This window comes from Bos grunniens, chromosome 5 (assembly GCF_055505025.1).
Source record: "Bos grunniens cultivar Pamir isolate PY7600 chromosome 5, Bosgru_T2T1.0, whole genome shotgun sequence".
NCBI lineage: Eukaryota > Metazoa > Chordata > Mammalia > Artiodactyla > Bovidae > Bos > Bos grunniens.
Window position 1 is genome coordinate 13,718,545 of NC_141169.1, and position 20,764 is coordinate 13,739,308.

At 40.3% G+C, this 20,764-nt stretch overlaps 1 long non-coding RNA gene across 19 annotated transcripts in view; it reads left to right on the top strand.

Annotated features, from left to right (window-relative positions):
* Positions 1-20,764, top strand: part of LOC147371336 (uncharacterized) — a 261,709-nt gene that overhangs the window by 17,125 nt on the left and 223,820 nt on the right. Inside the window, exons 2-3 of one of the 19 annotated variants that reach the window (XR_015163483.1) lie at positions 18,211-18,377; positions 18,992-19,759. The exons of the other annotated variants lie outside the window; for them this stretch is intronic. This is a non-coding gene — a long non-coding RNA (uncharacterized LOC147371336). Of the gene's footprint in view, positions 1-18,210; positions 18,378-18,991; positions 19,760-20,764 lie in introns of those variants that run through there. 19 annotated transcript variants of the gene reach the window in all.

Below are 20,764 nucleotides of genomic sequence, written 5' to 3' on the forward strand. Positions count from 1 at the left end.
ATATATGGTCTTGAATATGAGGTCAATTCCCTTTTTTTAATGATTTTTCTCCTTATCCTTACTTCCATCTCCATTCCCTCCTTTTTAAAACATTTTTTTTTTCTAATGGAAGAGTCCTTCAGAGCAAAAGTAACTACTTAAAAGTGGCATTTTCATGTATTTAATCATAAAAAATTCCTCTCAACTATTCTAGACCCTCCTCTCTGGGATATATCATTAGTTGGAAATAAAAACAGTCATAAAAGTTGAAGAAGAATAAGTTTTTTAAAAAAGCATCACTAAATCATTTTGCATTCTAGGTCTGCAAAAATAATCTAGGTATGTTGGATAAAATCCAAAGATAAAACTTATATGTTATTTCTTCAAGACAATGTATATTTTTAAAAAGTAGGAAAAATGATCTTTATCAAATCATATGGAATATGTCTGAATCACAGTCAATCCTTCCCTTATTTGTTTCCACAAAATGCTTAGTCTTTTATGCTTTCTTTTAAAAAATGACTTTTACCAAAAACTGTTTAGGTACTAGACATAATTTTCAACACATTATGCCTTTTTGTTTGATTGAAAGGAGAAAACTAGAACATCTAGACAGATCAATAGGGAATCAACTTATATGAAAATATAAATACTTATATGAGAATATAAATAACATAGACAAATCAGATCTATAGACATATACAGACGATTTCACCCAACAGCAGAAAAATACACAGTCTTAAATGCCTATGGAACTTTCTTCAGGTTAAATTTAATATTAGCTCACAAAATGAATTTTAGTTAACCAAGTTAAGAATTTAAGAAGTTTAAATTTTAGAAAGATTGAAATTATACCAAGTGTCTTTTCTGACCACAGTGGAGTGAAACTGGATATCAATAGAAAAACTGGAAAATTCACAAATATGTAGAAATTTAACAACACACGCTTGAACAATGATTGAGTCAAAGAAGACATTGAGAAGGAAATTAGAAAATACCCTGGGGAAAACCAAAATGAAAATACAACATAAAAAACATAAGAGATACAACAAAAAGTAGTACTAAAAAGAGTTGGTAATAAGTGCCTACTTAAAAAAAATCTTAATCAGACAACCTAACTTTATACCCCAAGGAACTAAAGAAAGAACAAACTAATCTAGATTTATCAAAAGGAAGGAAATAATAGATGAGGGCAAAAATAAAATACAAAAATAGTAGAAAACAAAATCAAGAGTTAGCTTTTCAAAAGAAAACAAATTGACAAACCATTAATTAAATTAAGGAAAAGAACACTTAAAATCATAAATGAAAGAGGAGACATTACAACTAATTCCACGGAGATAAAAAGAATCATGAGTGGCTACTATGAACTATTATCTCAACAATTTAGATTTCCTAGAAGAAATGGTTAAATTCCCAGAAATATACAACTTACAGAGGTCAATTCATGAAGAAATAGAAAATATGAATAGACCTATAGCTGATGTAGAGAATAAATTAGTGGTCAAAGCCTTCTAACAAAGAAAAGCCTAGGGCTAGTTGGCTTCACTGGTGAATGCTATCAAACATTTAAAGAGTAATTGATGCCAATCCTCTTCAAATTCTTCCAAAAAACTGAAGAGGAAGGAACGGTTCCAAACTCATTTTATGGGTCCAGTATTACCCTAATACCATAGCCAGACAAAGATGCCAAAGAAAATAAAATTGCAGGCCAGTATCCATGAGGACCACACCCCATGACCTAGTGAACTTTATCCCTGGGACGCAAAATTGGTTCAACATATTAGGATGGTGTTGCTGCTGCTGCTGCTAAATCACTTCAGTCATGTCCGACTCTGTGTGACCCCATAGACGGCGGCCCACCAGACTCGCTCGTCCCTGGGATTCTCCAGGCAAGAATACTGGAGTGGGTTGCCATTTCCTTCTCCAATGCATGCATGCATGCTAAGTCACTTCAGTTGTGTCCAACTCTGTGTGACCCTATGGACAGCAGCCCACCAGACTCCTCTGTCCATGGGATTCTCCAGGCAAGAATACTGGAGTGGGTTGCCATTTCCTTCTCCAATTAGGATGGTACATCATGCTAATTGATCTTAACAGAACAAGGAATTAAATCTTATTTCAGTATGTGCAAAAGAAAAGATCATTTGACAAAATTCAACCCTTTTCATGATAAAAACTCACAAACTAGGAATAAAAGAGAATTGTCTCAATATAGGCCATATATGAAAATCACATTGCTAACATCATACTCAATGGTAAAATGCTGAAAGCTTTTTTCTAAAATCAGGGATGAGACAAGAATGCTTGCTTTCACTCCTTCTATTCAACATAGGACTAGAAATCATAGCTGGAGTAATTAGACAAGAAAAAGAAAAGGCATCCAAATTGGAAGGGAAGAAGTAAAACTGTCCATGTTTGCAGATGACATGCTCTTATATATAGAAACCCCTAAAAACTCCATAATGAAAGATAAACTGTTAAAGCTGATAACAAGTTGAGTAAAGTTTCAGGATACAAAATCAACATGCAAAAATTAGTTGCACTAACAATGAACTACCTGAAAAGGGAATTATTTTTCTAATTCCCTTTTTCAGTAGCATTGAAAAGACTAAAATACTTTAGAATAAACTTAACCAAGGAGGTGAGAGACCTATATATTGAAAACTGTAAAACATTGATGAAAGAAATTAGAAAAGACAAAACAAATGGAAAGAAATGTTGTGCTCATGAGTTGGAAGATTTAATATTGTTAAAATATATACTATCAGAGTGATCTATGGATTTAATGCAATCCCTATCATAATTCCAATGGCTTTTATTAACAGATAAGTAATTTATGTAGAACCATAAAAGCTCACAAATAGCCAAATCATTCTTAAAGAAGAACAAAGCTGGAGGCATCATGCTACCTCATTTTAATCTGTTAATATCTTACAAAACCATAGTAATCAAAATAGTACAAGACTAGCATAACAACAGACATATAAGGTCAATGGATCTTCAAGAGTGGTAAGAAAACCCAATGGGAAAGGATAGTCTTTTTGATAAATGGTTGGAAAAAAAACAGAAAATCATATGCAAAAGAATGAAATTGGGCTCTTAAACTACACACAACCCAAAATGGATTAAAGATTTAAATGAAAGACTTTAAACTGTAAAGTTTCTAGGAGGAAACAGGGAGAAAGCTTCCAGATCTTGGTCTTGGAAGTGATTACATAGTTATGACACCAAAAGCAGAGGCAACAAAGACAAAAGTAAGCAAGCAGGGCCATATCAAATTAAATTAGTTCTTCACAGCAAAGGAAGCAGCAGAGTGAAAAGGCAACTTATGGAATGGGAGAAAATATTTGCAAACCATATATATGAAGTTAATACCCAAAACATACAAGGAAATCTGACAACTCAATAGGGAAAAATTTAAAAACTGGATTAAAAAGTGGTCTATGGACCTGATCATACATTTCTCCAGAAAATACATACAAATGATCAAAAGGTATGTGAAAAAATGTTCAGTGTCACTAGTCTTCAGGGAAATGCAAATTCATACCACAGTGAGGGATCTATTCAGCCCTGTCAGGATGACTATTAGAAAAGAAAAAAGTGTTGACCAAGTGTTTATATTGTTGGTGGCAATTCAAAATAGTGCAGTTGCTGTAGAAAATAATATGGAGATTCCTTAAAAAATTAAAAGGAGAACTGTCAAATAGAACCAGCAATCCTACTTCTGGGTATTTATCCAAAAGAATTGAAATCAGAGTCCCCCCAAAATATTACTACTCCTATTAATACTCCCATGTTCATTGCACCACTGTTCACAGTAGCCGAGAGGTGGAAACCACCTTGATGCCCATGAACAGATTAATGGATAAAGAAATTGTTGTATATGCATAGAAGGAAATATCATTTTGCCTTAAAAAATTCTGACATATGGTACGACATTGGTGAACATTATGCTAATGAAATTTAAAAGTTACAGAAAGACAAATATTTCATAATTCTATTTATATGAGGTGTAGAATAGTTTATAGCACCAGAGTGAAATGGTGATTGTAGGGGCTGGTTGAAGGGGGAAACAAGGAGTTGCTTGTCAAGGGGGGCATAAAGTTTCAGTTAAGTAAGATAAACTTTAGAGATCTATGTACACTGTATCATAGTCAAAAATAATACATTTTATGCTTAAACATTTTAAGAGAGTAGATCTCAGGTTAAGTGTTCCTACTACAATAAAATGAATACTAGAAAAATACAGTCATGTAGAATGAAGTTGATACTAAATTTTTGTTCTTGTTTCTTACTTATTCAAAAAAGCTCAACTCAACTTGTGAGGAATATATGCATGTGCCAAAATACATACATTGTAATATACATATGTACAAAATACATATACATACAAAATACATACATATGAGGTAAAGGAATTCCTTACCTCATAAATAACTTTTAATATTTGCTATTCATCATATTGATTTATTAGTAAAATAATAGGAAACAACATACTAATTTATTAGTTTTCTAAATTGTAAAAATAACTGCACTAGATCTGTAACACTGCTTTTAACATGTTTTTTGCTACTATAAATTATCTAGCTGACTACTTCTAATTATTTTAGTGTATTTTGTAAAATACACTAAACTAGAATTGAAAAATAAAGTTAGCATATTTTTTCTTAACCTAAAGTAAGATTTGACTGATTTTACAATATTAACTGGTTTTGCAAACTAGATTATATAGTAAATATTTTAAAAAATGAACTAAATCTGCAGAGGCAAGATTAAAATAGTTGGTAAAGTGTCTACCTGCAATGCGGGAAACCCGGTTCGATTCCTGGGTCGGGAAGATCCCCTGGAGAAGGAAATGGCAATCCACTCCAGCACTCTTGCCTGGAAAATGCCATGGACAGAGGAGCCTGATAGGCTACAGTCCATGGGGTCGTAGAGTCGGACACGATTGAGTGACTTCACTTTCACTTTCAAGCTATATTAAACATAACATCTGTTTCCTCCTTCAATTGTAAGTTTATCAGGATTAAGTTACATTCATCATATTGTTATTATATATTCAGTGCTCAGTATGGTATCTAGTACAGATTATTATTTTCAATAATACAGAGAAACTTGGTTATAATTCTGCCTTTCCTCAACTGTAGAATATTCAAATGAATTGCATCATTATATGAAAAGTTTTATAGATATTTGACTTATACAGTTTTTTTTTAATAGATGGAAAGAGGAAGAATCAATATGTTAAACTGATTATCTTAATACCTATGCAGTACTCTGTGTCTGTGTGTAGATTTGAATTACCATCAAATGCCCTTTTGTTTCAGCCTAAGGACTCCCTTTAATATTCTTATAGGGCACATTTGCTAGTGATGAATGCTTTGTTTATCTGGAAATGTTTAATTTCTGCTTAGTTTTTGAAGAAAACAGCTGCATGTAGAATTCTTAACTGACAGTTTTTCTTTGAAAACTATGAGGATATTATCCAATTGTCTTCTTGGTTCAATAGTTTTTGATGAGACATGAGCTGTCAATCTTATTGAGGCTACTTAAGTCATTATTCACTTGCTGCTTTCAAGATTCTCTCTTGGTCTTTGATTTTTGCCAATTTGCCTAAGATGAGTGGATCTCTTCTATGTTTTATACTTATTGAACGAGTAGACTAATATTTTTCACAAAATTTGTGAATTCTTTAGCTACTATTTCTTCCATTTTTTCCTCCACATTTTTCATCTCCTCCTTCTAGAATTCTCAACAGGTATATGTTGGTATACTTGGTGGTAACCAATAGCTTGCTAAAGGTTTATACATTTTTCTTCATTATTCTTTGATTCTGTTTCTCAGACTGATAAGTCTAAAGGTGACTTCTTTCAAGTTCAGAGATTCTTTTTCTACAAGTTCAGCTCTTTTGCTGAATCTCTCCAGTCAATTTTCCCTTTCAGTTATTGTACTTGCTACTCCAGAATTTTTATTTGGTAATTTTATAGCTTACTGTTTATTGATAGTGATATTCTCTATTTGGACAAGACATCACGCTCCTACTTTTCATTCATTCTTTAGTCATTTCCTTAAAAAAAAAAAGCATGTTTATAATAGCTGATAATAATTTTTGTTCAGTAATTCCAATATCTGTCTTCCTCTGGGACATTTTCTTTTGGCTGCTGCCATGTGCAGGTTGGAAAATAATTTCCAAAGATGAGACAGAATGAGAGGCAATTGAAGTGTATTAGAGTGGGAGACACTGTTAGAACAGCAGGCCGGCTCAAGGGAGAACTGACGTTGAGCAGTGGTCTTTAGTCCACTTTTATACCCAGTGTACTAGGAGTGGGATAGGGGTCTTGTGGTTCATTTGTTGATTGGATGAAGCATATATCCTGAGTGGGGGAAGAGTAAGACAAATACCTTCTCCCTAAGGGGTAGGAAGGGAGGCAGGTTATACTGCTCAGGAGGACCTGAAATCCATTAATAGTTACAACATGGGAGAGGGAAGGATGATAGGGGTCTGGTTTCCCATTCCTGCATTCCAAGACCCTCCTTGGTTTTATCTGTTCTTTCATCCTTGGGTCACCACAGCTGTTTCCCCCCATTCCTGTACAGGTGGCCTACTTTTCTTTTTGTTTGCATGTCTCATAAGTTTTGGTTGAAAATGGGGCATTTTAGAAGTGTATTTACTCTGGCATGGAATTGCTTCACTCTCCAGCACTTGCTGTTGTTACCTTTCTTCCCCTTGTTGCTGCTTATTATTTAACAACCTTGATGGACTAATCCTATTGTTTCTGTATTCTGTGTGGTGTTTGGACACTGAGTTTTCTACTATCTTTTTGTTTTTAAGTTCTTGTTTTTATTTTTAAATCTGCTTTCTAGAGATCAGCTCTAGGTCAGTGTAATTTAATGGCCTGCCAGTCATCAGTCAATCTTCCTTAAAGGCCTTGTGTGCTGTGTGCTAATTTTCTTTAGTTGTGTCCGACTCTTTGTGACCCCATGGACTGGAGCCTGTCAGGTTCCTCTATCCATGGATTCTCTAGGCAAGAGTAATGGCATGGGTTGCCATTTGCTTCTCCATAGGATCTTACCTGTATGCTTTCTACCATTTGCCAAAGGGTTTTATGTAAGAAGGTTCACCTCAAGCTTCTCAAATTTTACAGGATAGCCTTAGGTTATCACAGTGCTTATGTGGGCCTCAGTGGCAACTATAGTTGAGCAGTTGGTACCTTCTTTTCTCCTAGGTCTCTCCTGGACACGTGTATATCCAAAACTCCAAAATATGTCCTATTGGAGATTTTCAAAGTTTCCTTGTCATGTAGTTCTCAAGGATTTCCTTTAAAATTCCCAGTAAGACTCTTTATGCCCTTATATAAATAGTAGCCTTAGGCAACCAAGTAGTTGCCAGGAGTTCTGTACTATTTTGGTAATGCCTTGAGGACTACCTTACCCTCCCCCAAGGAATGAATGAATGAATAAATGGTATAAATGGAATCTCCCCTATTTATTTAGAATTATCTATGCTATTATTGCTGCCTGTGAGAACTGGTGATTCATAGTTTACATGTTCCTTTCACATGCATTATATTCTTGGGATTTTAACTCTGTCATTGAGGCAAACCAATACCTAGTTTGCTAAGTGTTATACTTAGGGACTTGATGTGTGAATGAAGAATAAAATTTATTTGAGAACAACAATTATGTATTATAAGTTCAACACAGTAGTTTTCAAAAATACAGAAATTACATATATATAAATATTAGCAAACATGTTTTTATTGAAAATTTATAATATATATATTTTTCATATTAAACAGCTCCAAAGTAGTCTTCATTCATCCAGCTCATAATCTGGCAATCAGTAAGGGATAAATAGTTGATGGGCAGAGTTTATAGGAAATATCAAGATTTTAATTTAATATATACTAAGAACTAAAATGGACTAGAATGGGTGAATTTAACTCAGATGACCAATATATCTACTACTGCGGGCAGGAATCCATCAGAAGAAATGGAGTACCCATCATGGTCAACAAAAGAGTCCAAAATGCAGTACTTGGATGCAATCTCAAAATGACAGAATGATCTCTGTTCGTTTCCAAGGCAAACCATTCAATATCACAGTAATCCAAGTCTATGCCCCAACCAGTAACGCTGAAGAAGCTGAAGTTGAATGGTTCTATGAAGACCTACAAGACCTTTTAGAACTAACACCCAAAAAAGATGTCCTTTTCATTATAGGGGACTGGAATGCAAAAGTAGGAAGTCAAGAAACACCTGGAGTGACAGGCAAATTTGGCCTTGGAATACGGAATGAAGCAGGGCAAAGACTAATAGAGTTTTGTCAAGAAAATGCACTGATCATAACAAGCACCCTCTTCCAACAACACAAGAGAAGACTCTACACATGGACATCACCAGATGGTCAATACCGAAATCAGATTGATTATATTCTTTGCAGCCAAAGATGGAGAAGCTCTATACAGTCAGCAAAAAAAAAAAAAAAAAAAGACCAGGAGCTGACTGTGGCTCAGATCATGAACTCCTTATTGCCAAATTCAGACTGAAACTGAAGAAAGTAGAGAAAACCACTAGACCATACAGGTATGACTTATATCAAATCCCTTATGATTATACAGTAGAAGTGAGAAATAGATTTAAGGGCCTAGATCTGATAGATAGAGTGGCTGATGAGCTATGGAATGAGGTTCGTGACATTGTACAGGAGACAGGGATCAAGACCATCCCCGTGGAAAAGAAATGCAAAAAAGCAGAATGGCTGTCTGGGGAGGCCTTACAAATAGCTGTGAAAAGAAGAGAAGTGAAAAGCAAAGGAGAAAAGGAAAGATATAAGCATCTGAATGCAGAGTTCCAAAAATAGCAAGAAGAGATAAGAAAGCCTTCTTCAGTGATCAATGCGAAGAAATAGAGGAAAACAACAGAATGGGAAAGACTAGAGATCTCTTCAAGAAAATTAGAGATAGCAAGGGAACATTTCATGCAAAGATGGGCTCGATAAAGGACAGAAATAGTATGGACCTAACAGAAGCAGAAGATATTAAGAAGAGGTGGCAAGAATACACAGAAGAACTGTACAAAAAAGATCTTCACAACCCAGATAATCATGATGGTGTGATCACTGACCTAGAGCCAGACATCCTGGAATGTGAAGTCAAGTGGGCCTTAGAAAGCATCGCTACAAACAAAGCTAGTGGTGGTGATGGCATTCCAGTTGAGCTATTTCCAATCCTGAAAGATGATGCTGTGAAAGTGCTGCACTCAATATGCCAGCAAATTTGGAAAACTCAGCAGTGGCCACAGGACTGGAAAAGGTCAGTTTTCATTCCAATCCCAAAGAAAGACAATGCCAAAGAATGCTCAAACTACTGCACAATTGCACTCATCTCACACGCTAGTAAAGTAATGCTCAAAATTCTCCAAGCCAGGCTTCAGCAATATGTGAACCATGAACTCCGTGATGTTCAAGCTGGTTTTAGAAAAGGCAGAGGAACCAGAGAGCAAATTGCCAACATCCGCTGGATCATGGAAAAAGCAAGAGAGTTCCAGAAAAACATCTATTTCTGCTTTATTACTATGCCAAAGCCTTTGACTGTGTGGATCACAATTAACTGTGGGAAATTCTGAAAGAGATGCAAATACCAGACCACCTGATCTGCTTTTCGAGAAATCTATATGCAGATCAGGCAGCAGCAGTTAGAACTGGACATGGAACAACAGACTGGTTCCAAATAGGGAAAGGAGTACATCAAGGCTGTATATTGTCACCCTGCTTATTTAACTTCTATGCAGAGTACATCATGAGAAATGCTGGACTGGAAGAAACACAAGCTGGAATCAAGATTGCTGGGAGAAATATCAATAACCTTAGATATGCAGATGACACCACCCTTATGGCAGAAAGTGAAGAGGAACTAAAAAGCCTCTTGATGAAAGTGAAAGTGGAGCGTGAAAAAGTTTGCTTAAAGCTCAACATTCAGAAAACGAAGATCGTGGCATTTGGTCCCATTACTTCATGGGAAATAGATGGGGAAACAGTGGAAACAGTGTCAGACTTTATTTTTTTGGGCTCCCAAATAACTGCAGATGGTGACTGCAGCCATAAAATTAAAAGACGCTTACTCCTTGGAAGGAAAGTTATGACCAACCTAGATAGCCTATTCAAAAGCAGAGACATTAGTTTGCCAACAAAGTCCGTCTAGTCAAGGCTATGGTTTTTCCTGTGGTCATGTATGGATGTGAGAGTTGGACTGTGAAGAAGGCTGAGTGCCAAAAAATTGATGCTTTTGAACTGTGGTGTTGGAGAAGACTCTTGAGAGTCCCTTGGACTGCAAGGAGATCGAACCAGTCCATTCTGAAGGAGATCAGCCCTGGGATTTCTTTGGAAGGAATGATGCTGAAGCTGAAACTCCAGTACTTTGGCCACCTCATGTGAAGAGTTGACTCATTGGAAAAGACTCTGATGCTGGGAGGGATTGGGGGCAGGAGGAGAAGGGGACAACAAAGGATGAGATGACTGGATGGCATCACTGACTCGATGGACGTGAGTCTGGGTAGACTCCAGGAGTTGGTGATGGACAGGGAGGCCTGGCATGCTGCGATTCATTGGGTCGCAAAGAGTTGGACATGACTAAGGGACTGAACTGAACTGAACTGAATCCTAGGAAGGCTGACATTTAGATTAGATGCATTTATTACTTTATTTACTATACTTAAAAAAATTAAAAAACCCTAGATTGGTATTGTCTTTCTCTAGAATATACGCTCCAAACGTGCAGATACCATATCTCCCTTGTCATCAGTGCTTCCTATATGCTCTAGCAGAGTTGGTACTTGATATACATTTTATTTAATGAATGAATTCTGTCTTATAGCTGGACATCTTAGGCACAAAGAGTAATCTTTTTTCTCCCTCATTTGAGAACTTCTAAAATACAGAGTATATAAGAATAACACAGAAATCTACTGAAGGCTTCTTTCTTATAATTCTTGTTGCAACTTACTGTGAACATCTTCTTTTACATCATGCATTTTGTGGTGATTATTAATCTTTTTTAATATAAAAACTATTTGAGAATTCAATGAGATATTTGTGGACCCTATTGCTTGAGGGGGAGGAGGAATACATTTCTTTATCCATGCATCCACACACAAAATCTTTTTTTTTTTTTTTAGCTTTTAATTTGTATTGGGTTATAGCTGACTAAAAATGTTGTAGTAGTTTCAGGTAAATAGCAAAACGGCTCAGCTATGCATATCTATGTATTCAGTCCAGTTCAGTAGCTCAGTCGTCTCTGACTCTTTGCAACCACATGGACTGCAGGACGCCAGGCCTCCCTGTCCATCACCAATTCCCAGAGTTTACCCAAATTCATGTCCGTTGCATTGTTTGATGATCCAGTAGATGTTAGCAATTTGATCTCTGGTTTCTCTGCCTTTTCTAAAACCAGCTTGAACATCTGGAAGTTCACAGTTCACATATCGCTGAAGCCTGGCTTGGATAATTTTGAGCATTACTTTACTAGTGTGTGAGATGAGTGCAATTGTGCAGTAGTTTGAGCATTCTTGGCATTGCCTTTCTTTGGGATTGGAATGAAAACTGACCTTTTCCAGTCCTGTGGCCATAAATTTGCTGGCATATTGAGTGCAGCACTTTCACAGCATCATCTTTCAGGATTTGAAATAGCTCAACTGGAATTCCATCACCTCCACTAGCTTTGTTTGTAGTGATGCTTCCCAAGACCCACTTGACTTTGCATTTCAGGATATCTGGCTCTAAGGGAGTGATCACACCATCATGATTATTTTGTTGTGAAGATCTTTTTTGTATAGTTTTTCTGTGTATTTTTGCCACCTCTTCTTAATATCTTCTGCTTCTGTTAGGTCCATACCTTTTCTGTCCTTTATTGAGCCCATCTTTGCATGAAATGTTCCCTTGGGATTAGGTAGTTAGAATATAAAAAAGGAGTCCAAATTAGTGGTGGCTAAAAGACAAAGAATTGGAGGAGGAAATGGCAACCCACTCCAGTGCTCTTGCCTGGACAATCCCAGGGATGGTGGAGCCTGGTGGGCTGCCGTCTGTGGTGTCGCACAGAGTCGGACACGACCGAAGCGACTTAGCAGCAACAGCAAAAGATAAAGAAAGGAAAAAGCCCGTGAAAATAGAACAAAGGAAGGTCTGAGGACTGGAGTGAGAAACTCAGGTGAAGAAACAGCCCTCCTGGCTAGCCCAATATACATGGGGCAGGCTCAGGGGGAGGAGAAAAAACATATCAAAAGAGGAGCCATAAGGGAGTTGTGTGCCTGTCTTGGGTCAGCCCACCCTCACGTCTTGAGGATGTATTTTCCTTTGCTTGCCAAATAAAACTGAGCTGTAACCGAGCTGTAACACTGGTCCGCCACTTCAAATTTTTGCTGTGGCAAGACAGAACTGAGGAAATTACATACTCCTGTGACATATCTGGTGCCGTGACTTGGATTTAACCTGGCTGAAACAACCCAGCTCGGCCCCTGTGAGGCAGAGGCCAAGCATAGCAGAAACCCAACTCGGCGAAAGCTCACGTAGTAGAAGCTGAATGTGAAGAAAACCCAGTGCAGTGGAAGTGACAAGAAGCCCAGTGTGCTGGAAACTGGGACAGCAAAAACAAACTAGGCAGAAAGCTCACACAGCTCAGTCTCAGATTTCAGAAGACCTCTGGTTAAGGCACGAGGTCCTCACCCCTGGAAGGATATATGGCTAACAAAATCTTAATTCCTTTACTGTCTCTTGTTTCTTGTTTCCTTGAACTCCATGTGAACAGGCAAGCGGCAGTGGGTGCAACTGAGGGACACTGCCAGGGGGCTACTTAGCAGTGTGTCCAAAAGCTTCCACTACCTTCTGTGCCTTAGTAGCTGTTGCCCAAGCAGGTGAGGGTTTTTCTGTCTTTAATCTTTTTTGTGCCAAGGATCAGGTCAATGAAAATTGTGAGCACAGGTCAGATATTTAGTAGATTTTCTGGCAGGTTATGAAGGGGATTCCTCAGCACATTTTTCCCACTGCTTTTTCCTCCTGTCCTTCTGCCCCTCTCTCCATCTGTGCCACTGCTCACAAAGTACTGGGCAGGTCATCACCTTCCCATTTCTGAAAGTTGTGTTTGAAACTTTTTACCTAAGATTGGCACTCAAACCCATGTGGCAGGGACTCTGTGCTATGCTTAGTCACTCAGTTGTATCTGACTGGGACTTGAGACCGGCCCAAACCCATGGTACCTGGTTTCAGGATCTAATGAAGCTTAGGTTCTTGATGTCTTATTGCAAAAAAAATTGAGTAAGAGACACAGCCATAGGTAAGAGGCGGATTGTTCGGATTTAGAGAGAAGCACACTCCAAGAGTGTGGGCCATCATAGAGGGTGAGTGTGTTGGCCATGGAATGTGGGGTGGTTAGTTTTCATGAGCTGGGTGTTTCTTATGCTAATGAGTGGGAGGATCATTCCAACAATTGGAAAACCACCTACTCCTTGGTCTTTTGATAGTGCCTTGGAATTCTGGATGTCATTTAGCTTGCAGATTGAGAATCAAGGTTTAGTTGAAATTGACTTGTCTGTCATCTTGGACCCATTTGATTTTAATTGGTTTATGTTATGCCCTTGGGCTATGTCATTCTTTCAAAAGCTGTGCCCTGGCCCCTTCCCTCCTGTTTCATGCTCTTTTCCTGAGCCCCGTCCAGGCCCACAGTGTTGCCTCTACAATCTTCTGGAGGGACAACCAGAAAATAGCTGGCCCTTGGGAGGGAAATACTGTATGGTATCCAATCCCACTAGATATTCAGGCCTTCATTTTCCACGTTTCCTACAATACTTGCAACAACAGCATCTCTCATTGGACGTGCTAGGGCAGGTGACAGGCACATAATGCCTGCTAGAAGTCAATCTGTTGGTGACATCCCTTCAAGGGAAATTGGGCTTCCAGGGATAATGGTTGTCACTTTGGGAGTTCGCCCTGCAGGCTATTTGAGCCCAAGCCCTTACCACCCTTATCTTAAATTTACAAACATACCCCCCAATCAAATCTCCACTCAACTTTTATGGGACATCTGCTCTGTTGCCTCTTATCAATTTGTTCTTAAGCCACCAACTAACTCCTACAACTAGGACCCTGCCCCCTTGTAGGCAATATCCCTCCACCCCATTTAATATTAAAATACTCTTAATGTCCCTAACAGGACCAGATAACACACCCCTTTGTCATTACTTCTGTTATTACCTAGAGTGGGTCTATGTCAATGAAATGTTTACCATTGAAAACACCCTAAACTGTTCTTATGGAGAACTAGGGGAGAAAATCAGTGATTTACATTCCCTCAGAGCAATAAGAGGATAAGGCCTATGGCTATTTCACCAAGTTCCCAGTCTCAGGGCACAGGTTTGGACCACTTTACATCATGGTATCTATTCCCATCCATGGTGGACAAACCAGCAATGAGTTAAGATTACACTCCCTTAATCCTACACAGCAATGGTCATGCTGGAGACTGGGAATGGCCAACTCCAACCTGGGGGTCCCAGGAGGTCGACCTGCCTTGACCTGCCTAGGGATCCAGTCCCCATGAGATTGTCATGGCTCATGGATCCACCAGCCCAGTGTCCCAGGAGTTCAACTTGCCTCAACCTACCTAGGGATCTGATCCTTGAGAGGTTGTCACACCTCAACCTGCTCAGGGATCTGCCGGTCCCAGAAGGTTGGCAAGCATTGACCTGCCCAGGGACCCAATTCTTGGGAGACTGACCTGTCTCAACCTGCCTGGGGATTCGATCTCCAGGAGGCTGTCATACTTCAGCATGTCTGGGGATCTTCACTCTGACCTGGGGACTCCTGGCTCTCAGATTGCAACAGTACTAGGTAGGATAAACTTCAGAAAGACTCACCCCTAAGGAAGTCCACCCATAAAAATAGGAGGCCTATTAGTTTTTTTTTTTTTTTTTCTTTTCCTCCCTGTCATCACTGTATTTCAGGTGGGAAATAACCAATCCACTTGCCGACAGATGCCCTTGAGATGCATCCTTGTTAACTGGAAGCTGTTCAATCCTCTAACTCTAAGGAGAAGTAGCTTAAAATTCCTTTGTACCAGTGCGTGGCCAAGATATCCTCTGGGGGATAAGAAACACTGGCCTGAGGATGGGAGTTTAAATTACAATACCATCCTGCAGCTAGACTTATTCTGCAAAAGACAAGGGAAATGGACAGAGATCCCCTATGTCCAAATTTTCTTCTGACTCAGAGATATGCAGGAACTCTGTTTTAAGTACGGAATTGTTGTATGCCCTAAACGTGAGCATACTAGGCAAATGGTGTTAGGCACAGACAACCAAGAGGCTCACTTCCCATGGCTCCTGAGTTGCATGGTCCTCCTTCCTTATATCCAAATATGCCCCCATATCCGGGAGCACCCCCTCCACAAAAGCCAACTCAAGTATGTCCCTTAGTTGAAACTGGAGGAGAATTTGGATCAACCCAGGTCCATAAGCCCTTCTCCCTCTTAGAACTAAGATCAAACAAGACCTGGAAAGCTATACAGATGAACCAGGAAAATATATGGATACATTCCAACACATTACCTTGGCCTTTGACTTGACATGGAAGGATATCAAGGTCATATTTAGTCAAACTTTATCTGACCCTGAGTATGCTAGGGTCTTAAAGGAAGTCCAAAGGTATGCTACGGGGCTTCACATGTCACCTTCACAGATGATAAATATGCAGTGGGAGAAACTGCGGTCCCCTCCTAATTGGAATTATAATGGCCCTGAGCACATCTGGGAAAGGGATTATTTTCTGATCTGTGTAAAGACAGAACTAAAAGCATCCAAGCACAAAGTAATCAGCTATGCCTGGGTCTCAGCAATAAGTCAGGAGCCCAGTGAGATCCCCAATTGCCTTTCTGGAAAGGCAAAAAAAGCCCTCAAAAAGTTTACCAATCTGGACTTAGACTCCTACGAGGGACAGGTGATTTTAAAGGACAAATTCCTGTCCCAGTGTGCATTAGACATCAGGATAAAGTTACAACAGCTACAGCAGCAGGACCCCACTGCCTCTTTAGATGAGATGGTCCAGACAGCCACCAATACCTTTTATAACAGAGAACAGGAGAGGAAGACGAAGGCCCAGGAAAGGGAGAAAAGGAAAGAGACAAGGCATTCCCAGATGGTGGCTGCCCTCCAGGGAAGCCCTATGGCAAACCCTGAGTCCTTAAAGGACAAGGCACAAGCCAAATGCATAGATAGGCAGGACAATGGGCCAAACTGTCCAAACAGAAACAAGTCTCCTAAAATGACTTGCTACAAATGCCATCAGTTTAGACCTTGGGCAGCACTGTGCCATTGGGACCAAGAGCCTCAAGGTCAAGTGCCAAGCCTTCCCTCATGACGTTCAACAGGACTGAAGCAGCCCGCTCCAGCCAGTCCACCTGTCACAGATAACCATCACGGGGCTGGAGCCAAGGGTGAAACTGGATGTGGAGAATAGGTCTGAGAATTTCTTGGTTAACACAGGGGCTACCTACTCTGTCCTGACCTCCTATTTCTCCTCCCAAACCTGTACCATTTGGGATATTCCAGGAAAAACAACTACAGAAAGATTCACCCAAGCACTTATTTGATTCTGGAATGGACAAATATTTTCCAGTCAGTTTCTGGTGGCCCCTGAGTGTCCTACTCCCTTATTGGGAAGAGATATACTCACTAAATTGGGACCACCCTTGTGATGGGAAGCTTTTCAGCCCCTGGAGCCCTACAGCTTCTGGTTACTACTGAAGAATCCATTACGCCCTCTCCAATAGGGAGGGACCAAAAACTATGGGAGGACAAAATTAAGCCCCAGGTGTGGGACCAGGGGACTACTGAACGAGCCTACCAAGCTGAACTGGTCATCATTGTCCTTGGAGATCCCAGTCAGTTTCCAAACAGGAAAAAATACCCCCTCAGAAGAGAAGCTCATGAAGGACTGCAGCCTCTAATAAATAAATTCTTTGCCTGTGGGCTATTGGTCTCCACCAATTCACCATGTAACACCCTGATCCTCCCTGTAAAGAAAAAGGACAGGACCTGATGAATGGTTCAAGATCTTCTGATCATAAATGAAGCGGTAGTCCCTCTCCATCCCACAGTACCCAATCCCTATGTAATCTTGGGAGAAATCCCATCCAGTGCCAAGTGGTTTACAGTCCTGGATATCAAGGATGCATTCTTTTGCATACCACTGGCTAAAGAATCCCAATATCTTTTTGCCTTTAAGTGGGAGGCTCCAGGAGAAAAACAACAGATGACTTGGACGGTATTTCCTCAGGGGTTGAGAGAGAGCCCCAAGCTGTTTGGGAAGGCTCTTAGCCAGAATCTCCTAGATCTGGACCTGGGACCTAATGGAAAAATATTACAATATGAAGATGATTTACTAATTTGCTCTCCACATGAGAAAAATGCCCAGAAACATACAATTAAGGTTCTAAACTTGAGAGGGGATATAAAATCTCCTGTGATAAGGCACAGATGATCAAGATAAAAGTAACTTGCCTGGGAGTTCAGATTACACATGGGTCCAGGAGGCTGTCCTTTGAGTATAAGGAATCCTCCAGTTGCCACCCACTAACTTGAAAGCAATTGTGAGCTTTCCTAGGGCTAACTGGGTATTGTAGAATCTGGATACCCAACTATGGTCTCATTGCCCAGCCCTTATATGAAAGCTTGAAGGGATGGGATGATTCAATCCCATTGATGTGGGGAAGTCCTCAAAGAAGGCAGAGGCTACAGTAAAACAAGCCTTACCTCAAGCACCCACCTTGAGGTTGCCAGACCCAAAAAAAGCATTCCAACTTTATGTCCATGAAAAGGAAGGAATAGCCTTGGAAGTGTTAGCTCAAAGGTTGGGACCTGAGCCCCAGCCTAAGTTTACTTATCCAAGAGGCTCAACCCAATGCCTAAGGCTGGCCTCCTTGCCTTCAAAATCTCAGAGCTGTTGCAGTCGTGACAGAAGATACTTTCAAACTCTCTTTTGGGGACAAACTATTTTTACCAGCCACCAAGTGAAGAAACTCCTGAATGGGAGAGGCCATTTATGGATGTCTAATCAAAGGATCCTCAGATATCAAGTAGTGCTGATGGAAAATCCAGACCTCACTATATCCTCTTGTGAGGTTCTTAACTTAGCTACCCTCCAGCCTACCCCTGAGAGCTATCTCCCCTTTCACTCTTGCCCAGAAACCTTGGACAAAAACACTGAGAAGGAATGTCAGAAGATCCTCTGACCAACCGTGAGGAAATCTGGCACACTGATGGAAGCAGCTTTGTCTTGGATGAAAAAAGAAGAGCTGGATATGCAGTAGTCTCCAATTTTGAGACCATAGAGGCTAAACCTTTGTCATCAGGTACATCAGCCCAAGTAACTGAGCTCATAGCCCTGACTCGAGCTTTAGAGCTGGGAAAGGAAAAAGAGTAGCCTTTTACACTAACTTCAAGTATGCCTTTCTGGTGCTACATGCACATGCTGCTATTTGGAAAGAAAGAGGCCACTTGTCCACCTGAGGGTCCCCAATCAAATATGGTGATCGAATCCTTAGGCTCTTGGAGGCAGTCCATCTGCCCACTGAGGTTTCAGTCTCCCATCGTAAAGGACACCAAAAAGGGAGCACAGAAGTGGCATGAGGGAACCAAGAAGCCAATCAGACAGCTAAGAGAGCACTTATACAGAACAATGACCTAATAGGGGTTGCCACCTTAGTTTCACAGAGTAATTTGCCAGAAACTACTGAAGGTGAGACTCTTAAAGCTAAGAATGAGGACTTCCAAGATCATATGGAGTGGTTCCAAAAGGAGGAACTCCTTTTTCTGCCTGGAACCCCCAATGGAAGTTGGTTAACTCTTTACATACCATCACTCATTTAGGGGAAAGGCCCTCCAAAGATTACTAGAAAGGTCTTTCAGAGGAACAGGCCTCCAAACAGCTCTAAGGCAAGGTCTCCTCTTGTCCCACTTGCCCTAGGTGGTCGAAGACCCCAGCTGGCCCAGCCCATCCAATGGCATGGGACCTACTCAGGAGAGGACTGGCAGATGGACTTCACCCAGATGCCAGTTTCTCAAGGGTATAAGTACCTGTTAGTCATGATACATTCACAAGATGGATTGAAGGCTTTCCCACCTGGACTGAGAAGGCTGAGGAAGTGGTAAAAAAAAAAAAAAAAAAGGAAGAAACTGCTCCATTCTGAGATTTGGTCTGCCCAGGTCATTACAAAGTGACAATGGAACACCATTTATTTCTAATGTCACCAAGAGGTCTCTAAAGCATTGGGCATTACTTGTTATCTCCATTGTGCCTGAAGGCCTCAGTCTTCAGGTAAAGTAGAAAGAGCCAACCAATTCTTAAAATCAGTGATAAAAAAGATAACCCAGGAGACTACCCTGGGTTGGAAGGAGCCTTTACCAATAGCTCTCCTCTGCACCTGTATTGCCCTTAAGGAACAGGTTGGTCTTAGTTCTTATGAGATGCTATATCGGAGACCTTTTGCTTATGTCAATGACCTCTTCCTAGATCCAGAGGCTCCGACCTTCTGGTCTCATACCATGGCCATTGTGCAATTCCAGCAGGATATATGCTTGTGGGGTGTCAACCAGGACCCAAAAGATTCTAAAGACCCACCAGTATATGCTCCATGGATTCAAGTCCTATTAAAGTCTGGAAAGATGGGTCCCCAAAGACTCAGCTCCAGCACACATGGAAGGGCCCCTACCTTATAATACTTTCTACCCCCAGATCATTCAAGGTACCAGCACATGACTCCTAGATTCACTACTTATGAGTCAAGCCATGGAAGAAAACAGAAAAGGACACTCAATACACCCGTGAGCCCCTGGGAGATCTCAGATACCTATTCAGGACTACAAATGAGTGCCAGTCTAATGAACACTCCTAAAATTAAGTTTCTGGGGATAGCTACCTCAGGATAGCTCTAAAGAGCCAACACATCTTGGCTCAGGATAGCTCTAAAGAGCCAACACATCTTGGCTCAGGATAGCTCTAAAGAGCCAACACAGCTTGGCAGGGATAACACAAAATCGACAGGAGATAAATCTCCTGATCCCTGAACAAGGAGAGACTTGAGCCATCATGAATGAGATGTGTTGTTTCTGGGTAAATACCTCCAGATAAGTTAAAGAAAGTCTCACAGCCCTCAAGAAAAACATTCAAATCCTGCTGCTGCTTCAGTCATGTCCAACTCTGTGTGACCCCATAGATGGCAACCCACCAGGCTCCTCTGTCCCTTGGATTCTCCAGGCAAGAATATTGGAGTGGGTTGCCATTTCCTTCTTCAATGCGTGCATGCATGCTAAGTCATTTCAGTCGTGTCCAACTCTGTGTGAACCCATGGACAGCAGCCCACCAGGCTCCTCCATCCACAGGACTGTCTAGGCAAGAATACTGGAGTGGGTTGCCATTTCCTTCTCCTTTCAGATCCTACAGGGCCTCAAAGAATGAGCTGGAGAATTTGTAGGGTGGCTACAATCTCTCTTTGGGGAATTCTTCTCCTGGCGAGGGGGAATTTAGAGTTGGCTAATGCCCCTACTAATCCCTGTTATCACCATATTGATGGTGCTTATGACTGCTCCATGTATTATCAATCGTCTAACCCATTTTGTCTCAGCCCAGGTTAACAAGCTACAACGTGCAGTGTCAGTTTAACAAGGATATATAAAACTACACCTGACCTTGGAAAATATCACTCACCCTTAGATGGACACCACTATAAGGACTCTGAGC